Raw genomic sequence first — 24,336 nt, forward strand, 5'->3', positions numbered from 1 at the left:
GATATTTACCATCTTATTGATGAACACCTAGGTTATTGATCTTATGCTGTAAAGCATACTTGCCATCCTATTGACAAACCCCTAGGTTATTTCTAACTCTTTCCCTTAAAAAGAAATAAACGCTGGATGACATCCCCATATGTATTTTCTTATGTTATATATGAGAGTTTCTTAGGAGTATAAAACCAAGGATGAGACAAGTGAATTATAACACATATCTACATTTCATTTCAATAAATAGTGCCAATTGTTATCTAAAATGGCTACATCAATTTATATCCCCACAAGCAACATTGTTTAGCTTCACTCCATCAACTCTCCAGAATACCCAACTTTCACAATTTTAACAAATGGTATCTCTCAGTTGCTTCAATTCCATTTCTCTAGTTATTAGTGAAGTAGGTCCTTCACACACTCATTAGATGTTTGGCTTTACCTTTCTGCAAATTGTCCATTCTGATCCTCAGCCCATTATTCCTTTATGCGTTACGGTATACTTACATATATAATAGATGTTTATCACTTGACAGATGTAGACATAAAAAACACTATTCCTGGTCATTTATCTGTCTGCTACCTTTACCTGTGATGGCCTTCATTGAATAAAATATTTAATTGTGATTTAGTCACATCCATTAATTTTCCCTTGGTGCTTTACTCTCTGAGTTTTGTTTAAAAGATAGGGTAATAAAATATTTTCCTATGTTCCTTTCTATCAATTGTATAATCTTAAATTTCACTTTAAGGCCCAATCCACTTACAGTTGTTATATATGGTATAGTTATCTATAATGAGTTAATTGTTCCCAGCAGTATTTATAAAGCGCTCCATTTCTTCATTAATTTTACTGTTTATTTTTAAACTATATACCAAAGTCCTATGCACATGGATTTGCTTCTGGACTCAAAACTGTTCCAGGATTCAGTTCTGAATGTAGCATCCTTTCTGCACTTTCTTTTGTGAAAGAAAGCCACTTTCACGGCTTTGTACTAGGCTGTGCTAGACAGCGCAGCTGATTCCACCCCACATAACAGCCCTACAGCCTTGTTCTTCTTTTTCAAAAATTTGAAATATTTTCATAATTTCTATTACTTCATGTGAATCTTAAGTAAATTTTCAAGGTTTCCTAAAAATTCTTTTTCCATCTGCATTGAATTTACAGGTTAACTCAGACACAGGAGCACCTTTACAACATTGCTGTGTCTTCCTGAGCATGATACTGTAGTTCCATTTATGTGATGCTGTGTCCTCTAAAGCAGTTTTAAATTTCTCTATAAAAGTCTTGTTCATTACTTGTATAATTAATTCCTAGGTCATTTGTGACCTTTTTCTGTTTTAAATAGTATTTTATTTACTATTACTTTTTCTCATCTTTTATTTCTAGGATAATGGACAAATGTTGACTATGGTCTGTAGATCTGTAATCAAACTATCTAGCTAGACACTCTTTTTTTTGAGACAGAGTCTCCCTCTGTCACCAGGCTGGAGTGCAGTGGCATGATCTTGGCTCACTGCAACCTCCACCTCCCAGGTTCAAGTGATTCTCTTGCCTCAGCCTCCCAAGAAGCTGGGACTACAGGTGCATGCCACCATGCCCAGCTAATTTTTGTATTTTTAGTAGAGACGGGGTTTCACCATGTTGGCCAGGTTGGTCTCGATCTTCTGACCTTGTGATCTGCCTGCCTCAGCCTCCCAAAGTGCTGGGATTACAGGCATGAGCCACTGCACCCGGCCGATTCTCTCTCTTATTAGTTACCATAGTTTATCAATGATTCTTGGAATTACGGGTAAATGTTACAAAAATAATATCCCTTATACAGCTTCTTTTTATTTCTGTTCTTATTTTTATAACTAGTGCCTCTAATACAAAATGAAAAACAGCAGAGAATCTTCATCTTGTTTCAGACTTTTAAGAAAATGTTTCTGAAGTTTCTTAAAAGTAATATTTTCTATAGGTTTGTGTTAAGAAGAACTTATTAGCATATACTTTTTTCTGCTTTTTAAAAGTAATCATGGTTCTTTCATGAGGCCATTAATGATGAATTGCATTGTAAGACTGTCTTTTGTTCAAACGTCCTATCCTCAAGTTTCTAGGATAAATTCCATTTGTTCATGGTAGATTCAAATATTGCTTTATTGGGCCTGTAATTTCCTTTTCTTATATTCATCTTACCCAGTCTTAGTTATACAGTCTTCAAAATATTGAGCTCAAGAGATATTTTGTCTTTTAAAATATTTTTTATATTTCTTCTATATTCATTTGTAATGTTTAAATATGAAATATTAAAAATGAATTATAAAATTTGAACATCCAAGAGAAATAGATACAATCAACAATGATTATCTTTGTTAACCACACATAGCACCCCTCTGTTGTTTTATCTATAGAGTAGGGACACTTTTATATATTTTATTACTTAGCAATCCCGTGTTGTGTTGTTTTCCACTATATGCATATATATCTTTTCTCCTAAGTAGTTTGTAAGAGATTCTTTAGGGCAAGAATTATGTCCAACAATCCCTCATGTCTATAACTATTTGGTAAGTGACCTTCTCAAAGTGACATGGCTATGAAGCGGTCTAGCAAAGATTTGAACGCAACTATTTTGACACTAAATTCTGTGCTCTTGCCACTGTTTCATGTTCTTCTCTGCTGATGTGACTGGCCAAACTCACTTCATCACTGGCAAATAGGGTTATAGGATTTGTTGAATAAATTACAGTAAACACACACACAAAATAAAAATTTAATAAAATGTAAGTTTCAATCTTCCAATATTGATTTCTTATGCCCTTGCCTCCAGGATAGCTGTTGTGGTGTCTGTTATCAACTTGTTCCTTATTCCTTTGTAGACATTCTGCTTTTCCTTTTTGAATAATTTTATAGTTCTGTCTTTGAAGCCATTAGATTTCACTCAGTATATCTAGATATGGATATATGTTCAATCTGATATCAGTGTCTCTATTAAATCTTGTTCATTATTTCTTAAATAGTTCCTCTTCACCATCATCTCTTTGCTGCTATTTCTAATCATTTTTCACTTATCTCAGGGTGTTTATTATGCCTGTGAGGGAAAATCAAGAAATGGTGTTGTCGGGATTGCTATACTGGAATGATTCTGCCTCCATGAAGTCCTTCAGTCCTAAAACCATGGGGCCTAGGCTTTGCCCTTCCTGGCAATGCCTGGTTCCCTAGAAATAAAAATGGGTACCTGGGAAACAATTAAGGAAGAGTGAAAACCCAGAGAAATAAGGATAAGAACACACCAAGGCACCCTTCCTGCTGCTGTAGCAGTTGAGTAGCAATTGTAAATAAGCAATTTCTCCTGTGTGCAGAGACATGGCTCAAACCAAGGCAGAATTCCCTGTGTCAAATGAATAATGGTTGTCATTGACCAAAGTACAGGTGGTACTTGGTGTATATTTTAAGAGAAAATGACATGCTCTGGGTATGGAAAGTATTATGTAAAAGAATAAAATTTTAATCCATATAGGCCTAGGTAGTTTTATTTTCTAAGTAATTTTTAAAACAAAAATAAACAATTTAAAATTTATTTTGTTCCAAATTTTAAAATAATCTTTCATACCCGCTCATTGCTAGTCGTATCAACTGTATTCCCTTGCTAGTATTTTTGTTGTTGTTGTTGGAAACTCAACTTTTATTCTGAGTTAAGCCTCTAGATAGTTTTAAGTCTGCCAAAGTAGTATTCCCCCTACCTTTTCTCTCCCCAACTATCAAGACTATTCTAGGAAGTAGGTCACTCTACCAAAAATGATTGAGCTGTGTTGGGCCTGAGAAAAAGTCGGGCAAAAGGAGCCATTCTTTTATTTTTTATTTTTATTTTTTGAGATGGAGCCTCTCTCTGTCACCCAGGCTGGAGTGCAATCTCGGCTCACTGCAAGCTCTGCCTCCCCGGTTCATGCCATTCTCCTGCCTCAGCCTCCCAAATAGCTGGGACTACAGGTGCCCACCACCACGCCTGGCTAATTTCTTGTATTTTTAGTAGAGATGGGGTTTCACCGTGCTAGCCAGGATGGTCTCGATCTCCTGACCTCGTGATCTGCCCTCCTCGGCCTCCCAAAGCGGGTGCTGATAGTTAGGTTCATCCACCACCGCACTTGGAGCTCGACTGGAGTCGCCATGGGGCGTCGTCTGTCTTTGTGGCCCCACAGTACTCACATGTTCCACTTCAGCTGTGCCACTTCATTCCGCTGCCGCTGGGACTGGGGCTCCTCTAAGGATTTCTTCCACACGTCTTGGTATTCCAGCATGTGAATGCCTTGTGCTGATCGGATGAAAGGTTCCTGGCGATGGATTGCCTCTCTTAGTGGACTGCACTGTGTATGACAGAGATGATGTACTAAACTCCACAGCTCGATTTGGCCAACTTCGAATTGAAAGGATGGTACTGGAACCAGGCCTCAGAAGTAGCTTGTCATCAAGATCTAGGAGCTTGTCCATTAGGGAGCTATTTCTTGCCTGTAGAGGCATCCCATGAACCAAGAGACCATTCACATTTGGCTGATGACTGCTTGCTTCACAGAGACTCATTGGATTTGAAGTAACGGACAGTACCTTAGACTGTGGCACTCACGGTAACACCAAAGGATGTGGTTCACTCAGCACACAAGAACTTTTTGAATCGGGTCTGGGAACTGCAACATTACTCTCATCATCAGAGGCAAATCCTTCCCAGTGACTACGTGTCAACTGTTCCATACAGCTCACAACCTTGCTCCATACATTGTCAAACACATAAACAAGGACATCTTCTTTCACACAGTAAAATGGAGCAATGGGAGGATACCCTCATTTCTGTTTCTCTGTAGCTGCTCCTGATTTCTTCCCATGAAATCCCTCTTACATATCTGTGTGATCAAATGCTAGGTATTCCTCAATTACTCCTTCCGAGATGATTATAGAGTCTTCCTCGTCTCTTTCCATAGAACAAAAGCTGGAGGATTTGGCAATAGAAGATGCTTTATGAGCATACGAAGATGAAAAACGTAACTTCTTTCCCCTTATACCAAATATAGTAGAATCTCTTTCTTGAGACAAGGTTGTTTCATATGAAGCTGAAACAGCAGAAGGGGATCTAGGATACAATCTATAACCTTCACTTGGAGTGATTGTCTGCCTACCTAGAATCCTGAGGTGAGGAAAGCTAGCTATTCACTGTTGGCACTCTTCTTGTAGACTCTTGTTATGCACACTCAACTTCTGCTCATACAAGAGTTCATCGACGGCTGTGAACATTGCCTAGGCTTTTTCAGTGGCATTTTGATCGAGTTCACCATATCCCCAGGAGAAGTCCGAGCTGCCTTCAGTAGATATCCCTGCGCCTGTATAACTTGGAAAAGCAGAGAGTGAATTCCCAGCGTCGGCTGATGTAAAAGGTGATTCTCTTGTGATGTCAGACTCGCTTTGGGAACTTGTGTCTTTCTCATGACTGTCACTGGCAGGGAAATTTCCTCTAGCTTCTTGGGAGAGGGATGATGGTTAAGAGCATGTTTTGTTATTCCTTTCAGCTCCAAGCTCTGTGACACCACCTTCCAAGTGTATCTGGAGATCCTCTTCCTCCTCCTACTCCTCCTCCCCCTCCTCAGCCGCGGGTGGCCTGGGCCGGGGTGGGCACCGCAGGGTGAGGACCTCCGGTCCTGGCCCTCCCGCTGGCTCCGGCCTGGCCGCCTCCCACCACCTACTGGCCTCGTCTCGCCCCGTCGCCTAGTCTCCGAACCACCACCTCTCCAGGGTCCCCACCTCTCCAGTCCTACGACCTCCCTGCTTTCTTCCCTTGCTAGTATTTCTAATAGCATGCCCTGATTAACTCATTTTATCTTTTGGTATAAATCAATTACAATTAAAATAGAGTTTGATAAATCTCAGTGGAGCATTTTTTCATGTTAAAAACATTTTTTTTCTCAAGAGATCAAGTGTGATTAACTTCAGTGAGAGGCTAAAAGTTCAAATTATTCTCAGTAGAGAGAAATAGTCAGTTACTTTCCTTACAGATTTTTTTTTTTCCATTTCTAAATGCAGAATGTCAAATCTGCAGTAGTTGTATTCCAAAGCAAATTTAAGTTTTTTCTCAGGTAACAAGCATGAACGTGAGGACTGATCCAAAGGGGCCACACAGAGGCTGCCAGTGGATTATGATCCCCGAAGCAGAAGCTCCTGAAAGAGATATGAATGTTGAATTTTTGCAGCTGCCCCTTCGCCTTTTTGGTCCTATTTTCACTTGCCACAGTGCTTTTGAGAGTGATCAGTGTTGCATGGATCGGCCATTGCTTCCTCTTTACTACCTAACAGTATCCTATTGCTGGTATGTATGTACCATTAATTTTTCATTCACTGGTTGATAGATATCTGGTCTGTTTTCAGATTTGGTAAGTATAAAATCTGCCACACCATTCAAATATATTTAGCCATATGGACATTTGCCTTCATTCTCCCAGGAGTGGAATTGCTAATCATGTGTTTAACTTTTTTTTTTTTTTTTTTTTTTTTTTTTTTGAGACACAGTCTCCTTCTGTCCCCAGGCTGGAGTACACTGGCGCGATCTCAGCTCACTGTAACCTCAGCCTCCTGGGTTCAAGAGATTCTCCTGCCTCAGCCTCCGTAATAGCTGGGATTACAGGCACACACCACCATGCCCGCTAATTTTTGTATTTTTAGTAGAGACGGGTTTCACCATGTTGGTCAGGCTGGTCTTGAACTCCTGACCTCATGATCCGCCCACCTCGGCCTTCCAAAGTGTTGATATCACAGACATGAGCCACCATGCCCGGTGTGTTTAACTTTTTAGGAACTGCCCTTTTCATCAGCAAAGGTGGTGGAAAAGACAGTATCTAAGAAAATTACATTACAATGATAATATAAATATAAAAATTTATGAGTGTCATTGTTTAGCTCCTTGCCAGCACTTAGTATTTATTACCAGAGTTTTTGTTGTTGTTTTAGTTTAATATTTCCAATAGATGTGTAATGGTAGTTTAGCATGGATTTAATCTGTTTTTTGATTACTAATAATAATCTTGAACAACTTATCATGTGCATATGTGCTATCCCTGCCTCTTCTTTGGTATAGAGAAAACATCAGTAAAGTTTCTGTTCAAATCTTTTGTCCAATTATCATTAGGGATTTTGTTTTCCATTTATTGAGTTTTAAGATCTTTTTAAATATACACAGAATATGTCTTTTAGCAGATATGTATTTGCAAATATATTTTTCCCAGTCTATGATTTGGCTTTCCATTCTCATAGCAGTGTACTTTGAAGAGCAAAAGCTGTGAATGTAATCTATAATTTGTCAATTTTTTTTTCATTATTCATGCATTTGGTGTTGTGCTTAAGAATCTTTGCCTAGTGAATTACAAAGATTTTCTTCCATATTTTCTAGGATAGATTTTATAGTCTGAGGTTTTACATTTAGGGATAAATTTATTTTGAGCTGATTTTTGTGTATGATGTGGGGTATCAGTCAGCATTCATATATTTACACATGATATCCAATTTCTAGCACCTTTCTTAAAATGACTATCCTTTCTTCATTATATTATATTGGCCCTCTTGTTGAAAAGAGTAGGTGTAGGTTATTTTGGACTCTTTGTTTTCGTTGATTTTATTAATCCTTTCATCAATACTTACCTTGTCTTAATTATCGTAGCTTTATAGTAAGTCTTGAAATCAGGCAGTGTGTCAGTTCCCTGAATTTATTTTTCTTTTTCAAAAATATTTTGAAACTATTGGCCCTTTGTTCTTTTCATTGAAATTTTTAAAGACAATTTGTCAATTTATTTAAGAAGAAGCTTGCTGAAATATTGATTTGGAGGCCTTTGAATCTATATATAAATCAGTTTGGGGAGAATTGACATCTTAACAAAATTGAGACTTCTGATGGATGAAGATGGTATAGCTTTCCATTTTGGTCTCTTTTGATTTTTCTCTTCAGTGGTTTACGCTTTTCAGCCTACAAATTCTGGGTATATTTTATTAGATTTGTTCCTAAGAATTTAGTGATTTGTAAAATTCTGTTATAATAGTCCTAGTCTTTAAGTTTTGATTTCTACTTGTTTCCTGTTAGTTTGTAGAAATGCAGTCGGTTTTTGTATATTGACCTTTTATCTTGAGAACTGTCTAAAATTATTGTGAGTTTCAGTAGCTTATTTATATGTACCTTAGGGATTTCATGTCAGTCTGTGAGTAAAAACAGTTTTATTTCTTCTCTTTTCAATCTGTTTGTTTTTACTGTTTTCTTCCTTTTTGTCTTAGTGCACTGTTTAGGACCTCTAGTAGTAATGTTGAATTGGAGTGATGAGAGGATACATCCAGCTGTCTTATCTATCTTAGCGGGAAAGCATTCATTCACCATTAAGTATGATGCTAGCTGTATGAGTTTTTATGGATGTCCTTTATCATGTTGAGGAAGTTTCTGTTGAATATTAGGGTACTGGAAGTTTTTATTATGAAAGCATGCTGCATTTTTCAAGGCTTTTTTGCATCCATTAAAATAATAATGTAGTGTTCTTTTAGTCTATTGATATGGTTCATTTGCATTGATTGATTTTTGAATGCTGAATAAACCATATATTGCTGGCATAAACCCCACTTGGTCACGATGCATTACACTTTTATGTTACTAGATTTATTATGCTAATAATAGTATATTTGTCTCAATTTTTCAAGTTTCTTAAGGTAAAAGCTCAGATTGTTGATCTAAAATCTTTTTTCCAACAAAAGCCTTCAGTTCTAGAAATTCACCTGTAAATATTGTTTGATTGCATACCACAATTGTTTAATGAGTATTTTTGTAGCAATTTTGAATCTACAGAAAAATTGTAAAATTTTCCACATACTCTCTCACCCCTTCTCCTCATTTTTCCCTATTTTTGAATTATTGTGTTAGTGAGAAACATTTGTTACAATTTATGAGGCAATAATAATATGTTATTATTAACTAAAGTCCATAGTTTACATTATGGCTCACTCTTTGTGCTCTGCCTTCTGTGGGTTTTGACAAATGTATAATGACATGTATCCATCATTACAGTATCACATAAAATAGATTCACTGTCCTAGAAATTTTCTGTGCTCCACCTATTTAGCCTTCTTTCCCACCCTCCCCTTGAACTTTTGGCAACCATTGATCATTTTACTGTATCATAGTTTTGCCTTTCCAGAATGTCATGTAGTGGGAATCATATAGCATGTGACCTTTTCAGATTAGCTCATTTACCTTAGCAATATGCAATACATTTAAGATTTTAAAATTCCTTTATGATAACTTATTGTTTGTTATTATTATTATTATTATTATTTTTTTAAAGACAGAGTATATGTTGTTATGTGGTTCAGCCTGGACTCAGACTACTGAGCTCAAGTGATCCTCCCACCTCAGCTTCCTGAGTAGCTGGGATTGTAAGCATTTACCATTATGCCTGGCTTTCATTGCTTTTTAATCACTGAATAATATTCTACTGTGTGGATCATCACAGTTTGTTTATATAGTCACCTATCAAGAATAACTTGGTGGCTTCCAAGTTCTGACAATAATGAATAAAGCAAATGAAGAAATAAAGCATAATGAATAGACATTTGTGTGCAGGTTTTTGTGTGAACATATGTCTTTTTTGTTTGTTTTTTTCAGATGGAATCTCACTCTGTTGCCCAGGCTGGAGTGCAGTGGTGCAATCTCGGCTCACTGCAACCTTGCCTCTCGGGTTCAAGCCATTCTCCTGCCTCAGCCTCTGGAGTAGCTGGGATTACGGGCACACGCTACCACACCCGGCTAAGTTTTGTATTTTTAGTGGAGATGGGGTTTCACCATATTGGTCAGGCTGGTCTCAAACTCCTGACCTCGTGATCTGTCTGCCTCAGCCCCACAAAAGTGCTAGGATTACAGGTGCGAGCCACCACGCCAGGCCAAACATATGTTTTTAACTTACCAAGGAGCATGATTACTGGATCATGTAACAGGATTGTGTTTAGTTTTGTAACATATTGCCTGGTATGGTTTGGATCAGTGTCCCTACCAGTCATCATGTTGAAATATAATCCCCAATGTTGGAGGTGGGGCCTGATGGGAGGTGGCTAACTGGGACAGATTTTCTCCTTGGTACTGTTGTCATGATAGTGAGTAAATTCTGCGATCTGGTTGTTTATAAGTTTTGGCACCTCCCCGGTCTCTCTCTTCCTCCTTCTCCAACAGTGTGAAGTGCTGATTCCCTCTTCACCTTCTGACATGATTGTAGGTGTCCTGAGGCCTCCCAGAAGCCAAGCAGATGACAGCATCTTGCTTCCTATACAACCCGAAGAACTGTGAGCCAATTAAACCTCTTTTCTTTGTAAATTACCCAGTCTCAGGTATTTAAACAATGAGAGAATGAACTAATACACTGCCAAACTATTTTCCAAAACGACTGTACCATTTTGCATTCCCACTCACAATGAATGAGAGTTCTTGTTGCCCCACATTCTCACCAGCATTTGGTGTTGTCATTATTTGGAGTTTTACCGTTCTCATGGGTGCGTAGCAGCATCTCTCTCACCTTAAAATTTGTAATTCCTTAATGACATATGAAGTTGAGTATCTTATGTTTATTTGTCCTCTATATATCTTCTTTGGTAAGATGTCTGCTCAGATTTTTTTGTCCTTTTAAAATTAGATTGTTTCCTTCATTTTCATCCAAACTGTTACCTATTTTCCCTTGTTACTCCCTTTTCCAGGTATTGGTTATTTCTAAGCATATCATTTAATTATTTGGATTTTTTTCACACAATTGTCTTTTTTTCTTTTTTGAGAAAGTATCTCTTGTTCTGTTGCCCAGGCTGGAGTACAGTGCTATGATCATAGCTCACTCTAACCTTGAACTCCTAGGCTCAGGTTATCCTCTTGCCTCAGCCTCCCGTGTAGCTGGGACTACAAGTATGTGCCATCATACCTAGTAAATTTTAAAATATATATATTTTATAGGATGGGATCTCACTATTTTGCCTAGGCTGGTCTCAAACTCCCAGCCTCAAGTTATCTTCCTACCTTGGGCTCCCAAAGCACTGGGATTACATGACATCTTCCTATTACTGATTTCTCATTTATAGTCAGGAAAAACACTTAAACAAATTTAAAATAATTAGAATTATGCAAAGTTTATTTTATGGTCCAGAATATATTTCTCCTGTCATTTCTATAAATTTTCTTGTTATGTATTTTGAAGGTCTTTTTTAAGGTATGTTATGTTTTCTTGATAAGTTAATGCCCTTCTGATTATATAAATTTCTCTTTTATTTCTGGAAGTATTTAATTTTATTTTACTTTAAGTTCCGGGATACATATGCAGATGTGCAGCTTTGTTACATAAGTATACATGTGCCATGGTGGTTTGCTGCACCTATCAATCCATCATCTAGGTTTTGAGCCCCACGTGCATTAGGTATTTATCCTAATGCTCTCCCCCACCTTGCCCGTACCCCGCAACAGGCCCTGGTGTGTGATGTTCCATTGCTTGTGTCCACGTGTTCTCATTATTTAACTCTCACTTATGAGTGAGTACATGTGGTATTGGTTTTCTGGTCCTGTGTTGGTATGCTGAGGATGATGACTTCCAGCTTCATCTATGGTCCTGCAAAGAACATGATCTCATTTTTTTTTATGGCTCCATGGTATTCCATGGTGTATATGTAACACATTTTCTTTATCCAGTCTATCATTTATGGGCATTCGGTTTAGTTCCATGTCTTTGCTAAGTGTGCATGTGTCATTATAGTGGAATGAGTTCTATTCCTTTGGGTATATACCCAGTAATGGGATTGCTGAGTCAAATGATATTTCTGGTTCTAGATCCTTGAGGAATTACCACACTGTCTTCTACAATGGTTGAACTAATTTACCCCCGCCAACAGTGTAAAAGCAATTTTTCCACAGCCTCACCACCATCTGTTGTTTCTTGACCTTTTAATAATCGTGATTCTGACTGGCCTGAGATGATATCTCATTGTGGTTTTGATTTGCATTCCTCTAATGATCAGTGATGATGAGCTTTTTTCTTCATGTTGTTTGTCTACATACATGTCTTCTTTTGAGAAGTATCTTTCCATATCCTTTGCCCACTTTGTGATGGGGTTGTTTGTTCTTTTCTTGTAAATTTATTTAAGTTCTTTGTCAATTCTGGATATTAGACTTTGTCAGATGGGTAGATTGCAAAAATTTTCTCCCATTCTGAAGGTGGCCTGTTCACTCCGATGCTAGTTTCTTTTGCTGTGCAGAAGCTCTTTAGTTTAATTAGATGCTGTTTGTCAATTTTGGCTTTGTTGCAATTGGATTTGGTGTTTTTGTCATGAAGTCTTTCCCATGCCTATGTCCTGAATGGTATTGCCTAGGTTTTTTTCTAGGGTTTTTATGGTGTTAGGTCTTACATTTAAGTCTTTAATCCATCTTGAGTTAATTTTCGTTTTGTATAAGGTGTAAGGAAGGGTCCAGTTTTAGTTTTCTGCATATGGCTAGCCAGTTTTCCCAGCCAGCACCATTTATTAAATAAGGAATCCTCTCCCCATTGCTTGTTTTTGTCAGGTTTGTCAAAGATCAGATGATTATAGATGTGTGGTGTTACTTCTGAGGTCTCCGTTCTGTTCTTTTGGTCTACACGTCTGTTTTGATACCAGTACCATGCTGTTTTGGTTACTGTAGCCTTGCAGAATAGTTTGAAATCAGGTAGCACGATGCCTCCAGCTTTGTTCTTTTTGCTTAGGATTGCCTTGGCTATACAGTGTGGCCATTTTCATGATATTGATTCTTCCTATCCATGAAAATGGGATGTTTTTCCATTTGTTTATGTCTTCTCTTATTTTCCTGAGCAGTAGTTTGTAGTTCTCCTTGAAGAGGTTCTTCACTTCCCCTGTTAGCTGTATTCGTAGGTATTTTATTCTCTTTGTAGCAATAGTGAATGGGAGTTCATTAATGATTTGGCTCTCTGCTTGTGTACTGTTGATGTATAGGACCGCTTGTGATTTTTGCACATTGATTTTGTATCCTGAGACTTTCCTGAAGTTGCTTATCAAGCTTAAAGAGTTTTGGGGCTGAGACGATGGGGTTTTTCTAAATATAGAATCATGTCATCTGCAAACAGAGACAATTTGAATTCCTCTCACCCTATTTGAGTACTCTTTATTTCTTTCTCTTGCCTGATTTCCCTGGCCAGAACTTCCAATACTATGGTGAATAGGAGTGGTGTATACTTTACCTGATATTAGCATACCTACTCTAGCTTTCTCTTCATGAGTATTTGCTTTGTTTTCCCAGCCTTTTATTTTTAAACTATGTCCATTTATTTATTTATTTATTTATTTTTGAATCAAATCATTTTATTTTAATCAAACAAAAATTTTCCAGGAGATTATTTAATTTCAATTAACATCAGTTATATAATTCATACAATACACTATAAGACTTTTCTAAGGATTATCATATATATTTTTATTTAATTTTCACAACAACTGAGGTATGCAGGACTTTCAGAAATTTATTTATATTTTTATTTTTTAAATTTTTTCATAAGTTATTGGGGTACAGGTGGTATTTGGTTACATGAGTAAGTTCTTTAGTGATGATTTGTGGGATTTTGGTGCGCCCATCACCTAAGCAGTATACACTGCACCATATTTGTAGTCTTCTATCCCTCACTCCCATGTCACTCTTCCCCACAAGTCCCCAAAGTCCACTGCATCATTTTTATGTCTTTGCATTCTCATAGCTTAGCTCCCACATATCAGTGAGCACATAAGATGTTTGGTTTTCCATTCCTGAGTTACTTCACTTAGAATAATAGTCTCCAATCTCATTCCACTCCCTGCAAATGCTGTTAATTCATTCCTTTTCATGGCTGCATAGTATTCCATTATATATATATGTATATACCACAGTTTCTTTATCCACTCGTTGATTGATAGGCATTTGGGTTGGTTCCACGATTTTGCAATTGTGAAATGTACTGTTATAAACATGCATGTGCGAATATCTTTTTTGAATAATGACTTTCCCTCTGGGTAGAAATCCAGGAGTGGGATTGCTGGATCAAATGGTAGTTCTACTTTTAGTTCTTTAAGAAATGTCCACACTCTTCTCTGTAGCAGCTGTACTAGTTTACATTCCCACCAGCAGTGTAGAACTGTTCCCTGTTCACTGCATCCACACCAGCATCTACTGTTTTTGGATTTTTTGATTATGGCCATTCTGGCAGGAGTGAGGTGGTATCACATTGTGGTTTTGATTTGCATTTCCCTGATCATTAGTAATGTTGAGCATTTTTTCACATGTTTGTTGGCCACTTGTATATCTTCTTTTGAGAATTGTCTATTCATGTCCATAGCTCACTTTTCAATGGGATTGTTTTTCTCTTACTGGTTTGTTTGAGTTCGTTGTAGATTCTAGATATTAGTCCTTCATCAGATGTGTACATTGTGAAGATATTCTCCCACTCTGTGTGTTGTCTGTTTACTCTGCTGACTGTTCCTTTTGCTGTGCAAAAGCTTGTTAGTTTAATTTGGTCCCAGCTACTTATCTTTTTTTTTTTTATTGCATTTGCTTTTGGTTTCTTGGTCATGAAATCTTTGCCTAAGCTGATGTCTAGAAGGGTTTTTCCAATGTTATCTTTTAGAATTTTTACAGTTTCAGGTCTTAGGTTTAAGTCCTTAATCTATCTTGAGTTGATTTTTCTATAAGGTGAGTGATGCATATCCAGTTTCATTCTCCTACATGTGTCTAGCCAATTATCCCAGCACCATTTGTTGAAAAGGGTGTCCTTTCTCCATTTTATGTTTTTGTTTGCTTTGTCAAAGATCAGCTGGCTATAAGTATTTGAGTTTATTTCTGGCTTCTCTATTCTGTTCCATTGGTCTATGTGCCTATTTTTGCACTAGTACCATGCATTTTGGTGACTATGGCCTTATAGTTTAGTTTGAAATCAGGTAATACGATGTCTCCAGGTTTGTTTTTTGCTTAGCCTTGCTTTGGCTATATGGGCTCTTTTTTGGTTCCATATGAATTTTAGAGTTGTTTTTTCTAATTCTGTGAAGAATGATGGTGGTATTTTGATGGGGATTGCATTGGATTTGTGTATTGCTTTCGGCAGTATGCTCATTTTCACAATATTGATTCTACCCAATCATGAGCATGGGATGTGTTTCCATTTGTTCGTGTCGTCTATGATTTCTTTCAGCAGTGTTTTGTGGCTTTTCTTGTAGAGGTCTTTCAACTCCTTGGTTACATATATTCCTAAGTATTTTGTTTTATTATATTTTTTGCAGCTATTTTAAAAAGGGTTGAGTTCTCGATTCAGTTCTCCACTTGGTCACTGATGGTGTATAGAAGAGCCACTGATTTGTGTACATTAATCTTGTATCCAGAAACATCACTGAATTCTTTTATCAGTTCTAAGAGCTTTCTGGAGGAGTCCTTAGTGTTTTCAAGGTAAATGATCATATCTTCAGCAAACAGTGACAGTTTGACTTCCTCTTTACCAATTTGGATGCCCTTTATTTCTTTCTCTGGTCTGATTTCCTTGGCTAGGACTTCTAGTATTATGTTGAAGAGAGTGGCGAGAGTGAGCATCCTTGTCTTGTTTTAGTTTTCAGAGGGAATACTTTTAACTTTTCCTCATTCAGTATTATGTTGGCTGTGGGTTTGTCATAGATGGCTTTTATTAAATTAAGGTATATTCCCTGTATGCCAATTTTGCTAGGAGGTTTTGGGGGTTTTTTGTTTTTTGTTTTGTTTTGTTTTTTGAGTCAGAGTTTCTCCCTGACACCGAGGCTGGAGTGCAGTGGCCAATCTCGGCTCACCCCACAACCTGCACCTCCTTGGTTCAAGTAATTCTCCCACCTCAGCCTCCCGAGTAGCTGGGTTTACAGGTGTACGGCACCACACTGAGCTGATTTTTGTATTTTTAGTAGAGACCAGGTTTCACCATGTTGAGCAGACTAGTTTTGAACTCCTGACCTCAAGTGATCCACCTACCTCGGCCTCCCAAAGCGCTGGGATTACAGGCATGAGCTACTGCACCTGGCCCAGGAGTTTTAATCATAAAAGGATGCTGGATTTTGTAGAATGCTTTTTCTGCATCTATTGAGATTATCATGTGGTTTTTGTTTTTAATTCTGTTTATGTGGTGTATCACATTTATTGACTTGTGTATGTTAAATCATGTCTGCATCCCTAGTATGAAACCCACTTAATCATGGTGGATTATCTTTTTGATATGTTGTTGGATTTTGTTAGCAAGAATTTTAGCATTTATGTTCATCAATGATATCTGTCTGTTTTACTTATGTCCTTTCCTGGTTTTGGTATTAGCTTGAGGCTGGCTTCATAGACTGAACTGGGGAGGGTTCCTTCTTTCTCTATCTTGTGGAATAGTGTCAAAAGAATTGGTGTCAATTCATTTTTGAATATCCGGTAGAATTCTGCTGTGAATCTGTCTGGTCCTGGACATTTTTTTTATCAGTAATTTTTAAATTACCATTTCAGTCTCACTGCTTGTTGTTTGTCTGTTCAGAGTATCTTAATTCTTCCTGATTTAAGCTAGGAGGGTTGTCTTTTTTCCAGGAATTTATCCATCTCTTCTAGGTTTTCTAATTTATGTGTATAAAGGTGTTTATAGCAGTCTTTAATGATCATTTGTATTTCAGTGGTATCAGTTGTAATATCTCCTGTTTTGTTTCTTAGTGAGGTTATTTGGATTTTCTCTCCTCTTTTCTTGGTTAATCTTGCCAATGGTCTATTAATTTTATTTATCTTTTCAAAGAAAGAGCTTTTTGATTCATTTATCTTTTATATTGTTTTTTCTTTGTTTCAATTTCATTTAATTCTGCTCTGACCTTAGTTATTTCCTTTCTTCTGCTGGGTTTGTGTTTAGTTTGTACTTATGTCTCTAATTCCTTGAGTTGTGACCTTAGAGTGTCAGTTTGTGCTCTTTCAGTCTTTTTGATGTAGGTGTTTAGGACTATGAACTTTCCTCTTAGCACTGCCTTTGCTGTATCCCAGAGGTTTTGATAGGTTGTGTCATTACTGTCATTCAGTGCGAAGAATTTTTTAATTTCCATCTTGATTTTGTTTTTGACCCAATGCTCATTCAGGTGCAGATTATTTAATTTCCATGTATTTGCATGGCTTTGAAGGTCCGTTTTGGAGTTCATTTCCAGTTTTATTCCACTGTAGTCTGAGAGAGTGCTTGATATAATTTCATTTACTTAAATTTATTGGTTCTTGTTTTATGGCCTATCATATGGTCTATCTTGGAGAAAGTTCCATGGGCTGTTGAATAGAATGTGTATTATGTAGTTGTAAGATGAAATCTTCTGTATATATCTGTTAAGTCCATTTGTTCCAAGGTATAGTTTAAATCCATTGTTTCTTTGCTGACTCTCTGTCTTGATGACCTGTCTAGTGCTGTCAGTGGAATATTAAAGTCCTCCACTATTATTGTGTTGCTGCCTATCTCATTTATTAGGTCTGTTAATAATTGTTGTATACATTTGGGAGCTCCAGTGTTAAGTGCATATATGTTTAGAATTGTGTTATTTTCCTGTTGAACAAGACCTTTTACCATTATATAATGTCCCTCTTTGTCTCTTTTAACTGCTGTTGCTTTAAAGTTTGTTTTGTCTGATATAAGAGTAGGTACTCCTGCTGGCTTTTGTTGTCCATTTGCATGAAATGCCTTTTTCTACCCCTTTACTTTAAGTAAAGTCTTTAAGTCTTTTAAGTGTTAGGTGAGGTTCCTGAAGGCAGTAGATGGTTGGTTGATGAGTTCTTACCCATTGTGTAATTCTCTATCTTTTAAGAGGAGCATTTAGTCCTTAACATTTACATTCAATGTTAGTATTGAAATGTGAAGTACCATTGCATTCATCGTGCTCTTTGTTGCCTGTGTACTTTGGGTTTTTGTTTGTTTGTTTTTGCTTTTTAACTTGCATTTTTTTTAATAGGCCCTATGTGATTTACATGCTTTAAAGACGTTCTGTTTCGATGTGTTTCAGGATTTGTTTCAAGATTTAGAGCTTCTTTTAGCAGTTCTTGTAGTGGTGTCTGGGTAACGGCGAATTCTCTCAGCATTTGTTTGTCTGAAAAAAACTATATCTTACCTTCGTATATGATGCTTAGTTTCACTGGATACAAATTCTTGGCTGGTAATCATTTTGTTTAAGGAGGCTGAAGATAGGGCCCCAATCCCTTCTAGCTTGTAGGGTTTCTGCTGAGAAATCTGCTGTTAACCTGATAGGTTTTCCTCTATAGGTTACCTGGTGCTTTTGTCTCACAGCTCTTTAGATTCTTTCCTTCATCTTAACTTGAAATGGTTTTCTTTTAATCTACCTAATCTTTTCAGTTGTACTTACTAACATGTTAGCCATTCTCCCCGTTCAACTCTTTTTCTGCCTCTTTTTGGATTAATATAGTAATTTTTACTTTATTTTTCTTCCTCTACTGCTTTTTCTCTAGTGGTTGTCCTAAGAGTTACCATATCTAACTTTAATATAGTTTAGTTTACCTTCAAATAACTTTACGAGAATCAAACCACAATATTCTTCTAATTTCTCTCTCATTTTTTGTACGATTTTTGTTATGAATTTTGTTTTACATACAATAAAATGATAATAGTTTTTAGACAGTCAACTAACTCAAACTCTTTATTTGGATATGACTATAGATTTAGATACAATTGTAAGAAATAATAAAGACCACGTATGTGCACATTACAGTTTCTCCCATTGGTAGCATATTGCAAAAGTACAGTAGAAAATTTTAACCAGAATATCAACCTTGATACAGTCAAAAGACAAAACACCTCCGTCACCACATTGATCCCTCGTGTTGCCTTTTTGTAGCTACAACCACTTATATTCCTGCACCAAATCCCTCGATAACCCCTGACAATCACTAATCTGTTTTCCATGTCTATCATTTTATTATTTCAAGAATGTTATATAAATGGAGCAATATATGTAACTAGCTGGGATTGGCTTTCTCCCTTCAGAATAATTCTCTGAAGATTCATTCAGATTGTCACATTCATTAGTAGTTTGTTCCTTTTGATTGTTGAGTCGTATTCTGTGGTATGGATGTACAACAGTTCATTTAACATTTGCCAAATGAAGGAAACCTTGGTTGCTCAGTTTTGGGGCTATTACAAATAAAACTTTTATAAACATTCATCTACCGGTTTTTGTGTGTAAATAATCTTTGTTTCTCCGGAATAAATGCCCAAGAGTGCAGTCTGTTGGTGGGTCTTGTGGTAGTTGCATGTCTAGATTTTTAAGAAAGTGACAAACTCTTTTCCAGAGTGGCCATACCGTTTTACATTCTCACTATCAATGTATGAGTGATTCTGTTTTCCTTCATCCTTGCAAATGTTTGGTGCCTTAGGACTATATTTTATTTTAGCCATTCAGATAGCAGTATAGCGTATCTCATCGTGGTTTCAGGTTTTAATTTATAGTTCTTTAACTGCTAATGTTGAACATCATTTTTATGCACTCATTTGTCATATGTGTATCTATTCTCTCTGGTGAAAAGTCTCTTTGTATCTTTTGTCCATATTCTAATTGGGCGGTTTGCTTTTATTACTGTTAAGTTTTGAGAGTTCCTCATATATCCTAGATACTAGCCCACTGTAAGATATGTATTTAGTAAATATTTACTCCCAGTTTGTAGCTTGTCTTTCCACACTTTTAGTAAAATCTTTAGTAGAGAAGTCTTTGTTTGAAGCTCCATTTATCATTTTTTCCTTATATAGATTGTGCTTTTTGTGTCAGTTCTAAGATCCCAATGCCTAACCTTAGGTATCAAAGATTTTCTCCTATATTTTTTCCCCTAGAGGTTTTATAATTATGTATTTTACGTTTAAGTCTGTGAACCCTTTTGAGTTAATTTTTGAGTAAGGTATAAGACTCAGCTAAGAAAGGTTTTTTTCCTTGTTGGTTTTTCATTTTCAGTTTTGCTCCTGAGTTTTCACTCTCTCCAGAACCATTTGTTGTAAAGGTTCTCTTCTCTCCGTGGAACTGCTTTTGGACTTTTATCAAAAATAAGTTGGGCAAATTTGTGTGGGTTTATTTTTGCTCCCTCTATTCTTTTTCATTAATTTGTCTTGTATGCATAATATTTATAAATATATTAATATACTAGAGAAAATTTTATAATTTTAAATGTTGTCAAAACATGATTTTTTTCTGCTACTATTATAAAGACTTACTTCTAACCTAAGATCCGATATTCACCTACGTTTTTCTTTATTTTCTTTTATGTTTTATAATTAATTTAGAGAATTTTTAACTTGGTAGTTTTTTAATTATATGCATAATATATTTCTGTTAATAAACATAACATCTAATTCAAAAGATGCATTCATGCCTATATTCTCATATATTCTGGAAAACCAATTTATACTGTTATGCATAGCATAAACATACTAAAAGAAAAATAATTGGCTAATGTAGACTAAAAACAAAACTGTATGTGTATATATATTTGTGTGATGGGGTGAGGGAGTGCATGCATTTGTTGACACACTACAACATCCATAAGCTTAACCTCTAATCTCATGCATACAATAGGCTGCTTAGGTCTATGCCCATTCCTTCACTAATTCATTTACCAGTGTATTTCATATTTATTATTTTACTTAATAAGTATTGCCTCAAGTGGCTCATTTGTTCCATATCCAGAGAATATAGCAATGAACCCACTGTGTACCACTAAACACTGACTTTGCTCTTGTGTAGTTATCATGTTGAGAAAGACTCCATTCTACCCTTTTGTTCTGTGGTTTATAAATGGCAGACATACAAAATGCTGATGCCACTTGCAATTTCTACTAGGTTGTCACTTAAGAGATTAAGAATATGCCTCACTAGAAGTGGGGTAGTATTATAAAAGCATCTTAATTCTTTTCTCTCCCTAGTTTCTCAGATGGACTAGGGATATTAGACCTGCACAAGGTAGGGAATGTCTAAATTGGATATTGAAGAGTAACTAGAATTGTAGTAGATAGACATTGAAGTTAAAGGTTTCCCGGGTAAGGGCAGCAACATTAAAGGCATAAGACTTTGGACTTTGGTGGTGCTTCCGTGAAAGACAGGGTTGTGCAGTGAGAGCCTGTGGCCAATGGGAGGTGGGGCAGAGAAGATGGAGACTTCTGTCAGCACCGAAGATCCAAAATGCAGAGTCAGAGTATGCAGTATGAACTTGGCAAGGATTGTGAACAACTTTCTGAAGCAACAGTAACAAGCCCTCTTGCAAATGATCCTTTCTGTACTCATTTAGACCTATATAAGAAAAGCAATATTTTTTTGAATCTAGAATAGACTTGATTTAAATAACTGACAAAATGGCACAGAAAAGCAAATTAAGGACCAGTCTCACAAATAATGAGAAAAACAATACAAATTAAAAATGTAATAAAGTTAAACAAAATTTAAAAAAGAATAACCCTGAGCAATCAAGTCTAGAGTATAGACTTGAGGAGTACCTTAAGAGATCAAAGGATAAAAACGATGTGAAGACCTAAATAAATGCAAAAAGAAATGGGCATGTGGCTCACACCTGTAATCCCAGCACTTTGGGAGGCCGAGGCTGGCAGATCACAAGGTCAGGAGATCGAGACCATCCTGGCTAACACGGTGAAACCTCGTCTCTACTAAAAATACAAAAAATTAGCCAGTTGTGGGGGCACGCAACTGTAATCCTAGCTACTTGGGAGGCTGAGGCAGGAGAATCGCTTGAACCTGGGAGGCGACGGTTGCAGTGAGCCGACATCATCATGCCACTGCACTCCAGCCTGGGTGACAGAGTGAGACTCTGTCTCAAAAAACAAAAAAAAACAAACAAGACAAAACAAAACAATAAAAACCTGAGATTTCTTTCTGATTTAAAACAAAGGAATAAAACTTGATAGAAAAAGAAAAAGCAGATATTCCACAGCAATATTACGTGTGTGTGTGTGTGTGTGTGTGTGTGTGTGTGTGTATAAATGTATGTATTTAATATATAGACTGGCCAAAGTCAAGGCTGATGGTTGATGTCACCAACAGAAAACAGACTAAAGGCTTATAGAATAATTATGGAAAGTTATTTTAGAATGTTTATTTTGTAATTAAAAACTATTAATGTCACATTTTAAGTATGACTTCACGTTGTAGGGGCAGTAATTTCCAGGACTCTCCGCAGCCAGATCACACTTGTGGCCACAACACCGGATACTTGCAATACCATGCAGGCTTTTGCGCCTGAGGTCATTAGAGATATTTGGGGAAGTATCTTGATTTCTCTAAACTTTTTTCCTTCCTTTATGTCCTTACGTCTGGAATTTACATGATTCATTATGGATGCTATTGTACATAATTTTGACATTGATTTTGATTTTTCTTTGTTGTGAAATTTTGAATGAGCAAAGTTGACATTCTGCTTTTAATGCATCCTAATAAGAAGTCACAAATTCTCTAAATATACTTTTATTTGGAGGATGCCTGTTCTAAATGAATTTAAATAGCTAAAGATAAATACAGTTCCTAAAGTTTACTTTGGCTAATATAAATGTTAGCACAAAAGAATTTTATGAAGTTTGGAATTATGATATGCTTTTATTGTTTCAGTTGCATTTCAAAAGAATTTACAGTTCTTGGCCTAAAAATGGTCTAACTAAATAATCCACTCTTCATATTTATAATAACTATTAATCTATTTTATTAATCATGGGCAAGCTTTTAATAATTACTTTTTCACATAAAATAACTCATAATCATTAATTATTGCACCATTTAAAAACTATAGTTAATAATATTGTATTGTATACTTGAAATATGCTAAGAGAGTTGATCCTAAGTGTTTTGTGTCTCATCAGGCACAAAAAAATTGTAACTATGTGAGGAGATATGTTAATTAGCTTGATTGTGGTAATCATTTCACAATATATATGTATATCAAAATATCAGGTTGTATACCTTAAATGTATACAATTTTTGCTTCTTAATTATACCTCAGTAAAGCTGGAAAAATATCTTACTATTTTATATGTGACCAGTAGCAGATCAACGTACAAAATATAAAACAAAAAATAAAGCATTTGTTCAAAATAATGCGGAATGCTTATCCTTACAGAAAGTGAATATTAAAAGATATTGCAGCATGTTCAAAAGATACATCTTGTTTGTATTATTGACACTGTTTTGGTTGTTAGATATCGTAGTAGCCTACATGATCATTTGACCACTGATTACACACTAAGGCCAGAAAGCAGCCACTCAGATATTCATTCAGCTTTCCAAAGGCCCCAGGTCAAGACAAAACCAAATTGTCAATATGGGCAGAATATCAGAATCATGGCTGAACATTTGAGCAGCCCTAATGTAAATGCACATGTGTTTGTATGTGTGTATACATGCGGCCACAGATAGATGATAGGTAGGTTAAAAGACAAATGCATCATCTCTTAAAGTTAGTAACGATTTAATGTTGTCGTTTTCTTCTTTAAATGTCTTGCTTAAATGTTTAATTAGAGTTATGTCTAAACAAAAGCCAACATCATGTTCAATAATAAAACGCTAGGATCCCAAATAAACTCAGGACCCATTTAAAGAGGTCCACTCACCATTGTTGTTTAACCAGTCACATTACTTAACCAGAAAGGAAAGCAATGTCGGGTCAGGGCCAAGGTAGTCAAGGGCCTGCCTGGGTAATTCTATGTTGCATGGTCTCTGGGAGCTGAGGGTGTTTGGTCCATTATGGCTGTCAGGACAGCCCATGCTCACTAAGATAATGGAAACCAAAGTCTCATAAAAGAAAATGTAACACTTCAACATTTTCTTATATTTGTTTGTTTATTGTTTTAGAGTTTTTATCTTTCTGTTACACAAGAAATGGAGCTTTAGGTTCACATTAAGTATGAAATACATAGAGCAAAATTCTTGCTACAGCCATTTTGTAAAATAATGATCAATATTTGTACCAAATGCTTCTCTCGTTTATTCCTCACACAAAAAAATTACATGCAACATGAATTAGTAAGTTACATTTCATAGATAAGGAAATCAAAGCTACAATTTGCCCAACATCTCACCATAGTTAAGCACAGACTATCATACTTCAAATCTGCATCTTCCCTACTCTTCCCTGATGCCCGTTGGTCATATTAGCACCTGTTTTCCTTGGCACAAGGTCTGCCTAGCTTAGTAGAGCAATGAGGTCCCTGAAAGTCAGAGGATTTGCTGGGGTTTATGCCAGAGCAAAGTTCCATTCATTTCTCAAGACACTTGCTCGGTGCAGCACCTGACTTTATCCTAGAGCAGAGGCTATC

At 36.4% G+C, this 24,336-nt stretch overlaps 1 long non-coding RNA gene and 1 pseudogene across 1 annotated transcript; one reads left to right on the top strand and one right to left on the bottom strand.

Moving 5' to 3' along the window:
- Window positions 1–1,570: 1,570 nt before the first annotated feature.
- Window positions 1,571–5,565, bottom strand: LOC105479421 (primary cilium assembly protein FAM149B1-like; annotated as a pseudogene).
- Window positions 5,264–13,352, top strand: LOC139364367 (uncharacterized). The gene is made up of 4 exons (XR_011626096.1): window positions 5,264–5,397; window positions 6,094–6,323; window positions 9,648–9,902; window positions 10,209–13,352. It is a non-coding gene; the product is annotated as an uncharacterized lncRNA (long non-coding RNA).
- Window positions 13,353–24,336: the final 10,984 nt, after the last annotated feature.

This window comes from Macaca nemestrina, chromosome 7 (assembly GCF_043159975.1).
Source record: "Macaca nemestrina isolate mMacNem1 chromosome 7, mMacNem.hap1, whole genome shotgun sequence".
Classification (NCBI taxonomy): Eukaryota; Metazoa; Chordata; class Mammalia; order Primates; family Cercopithecidae; genus Macaca; species Macaca nemestrina.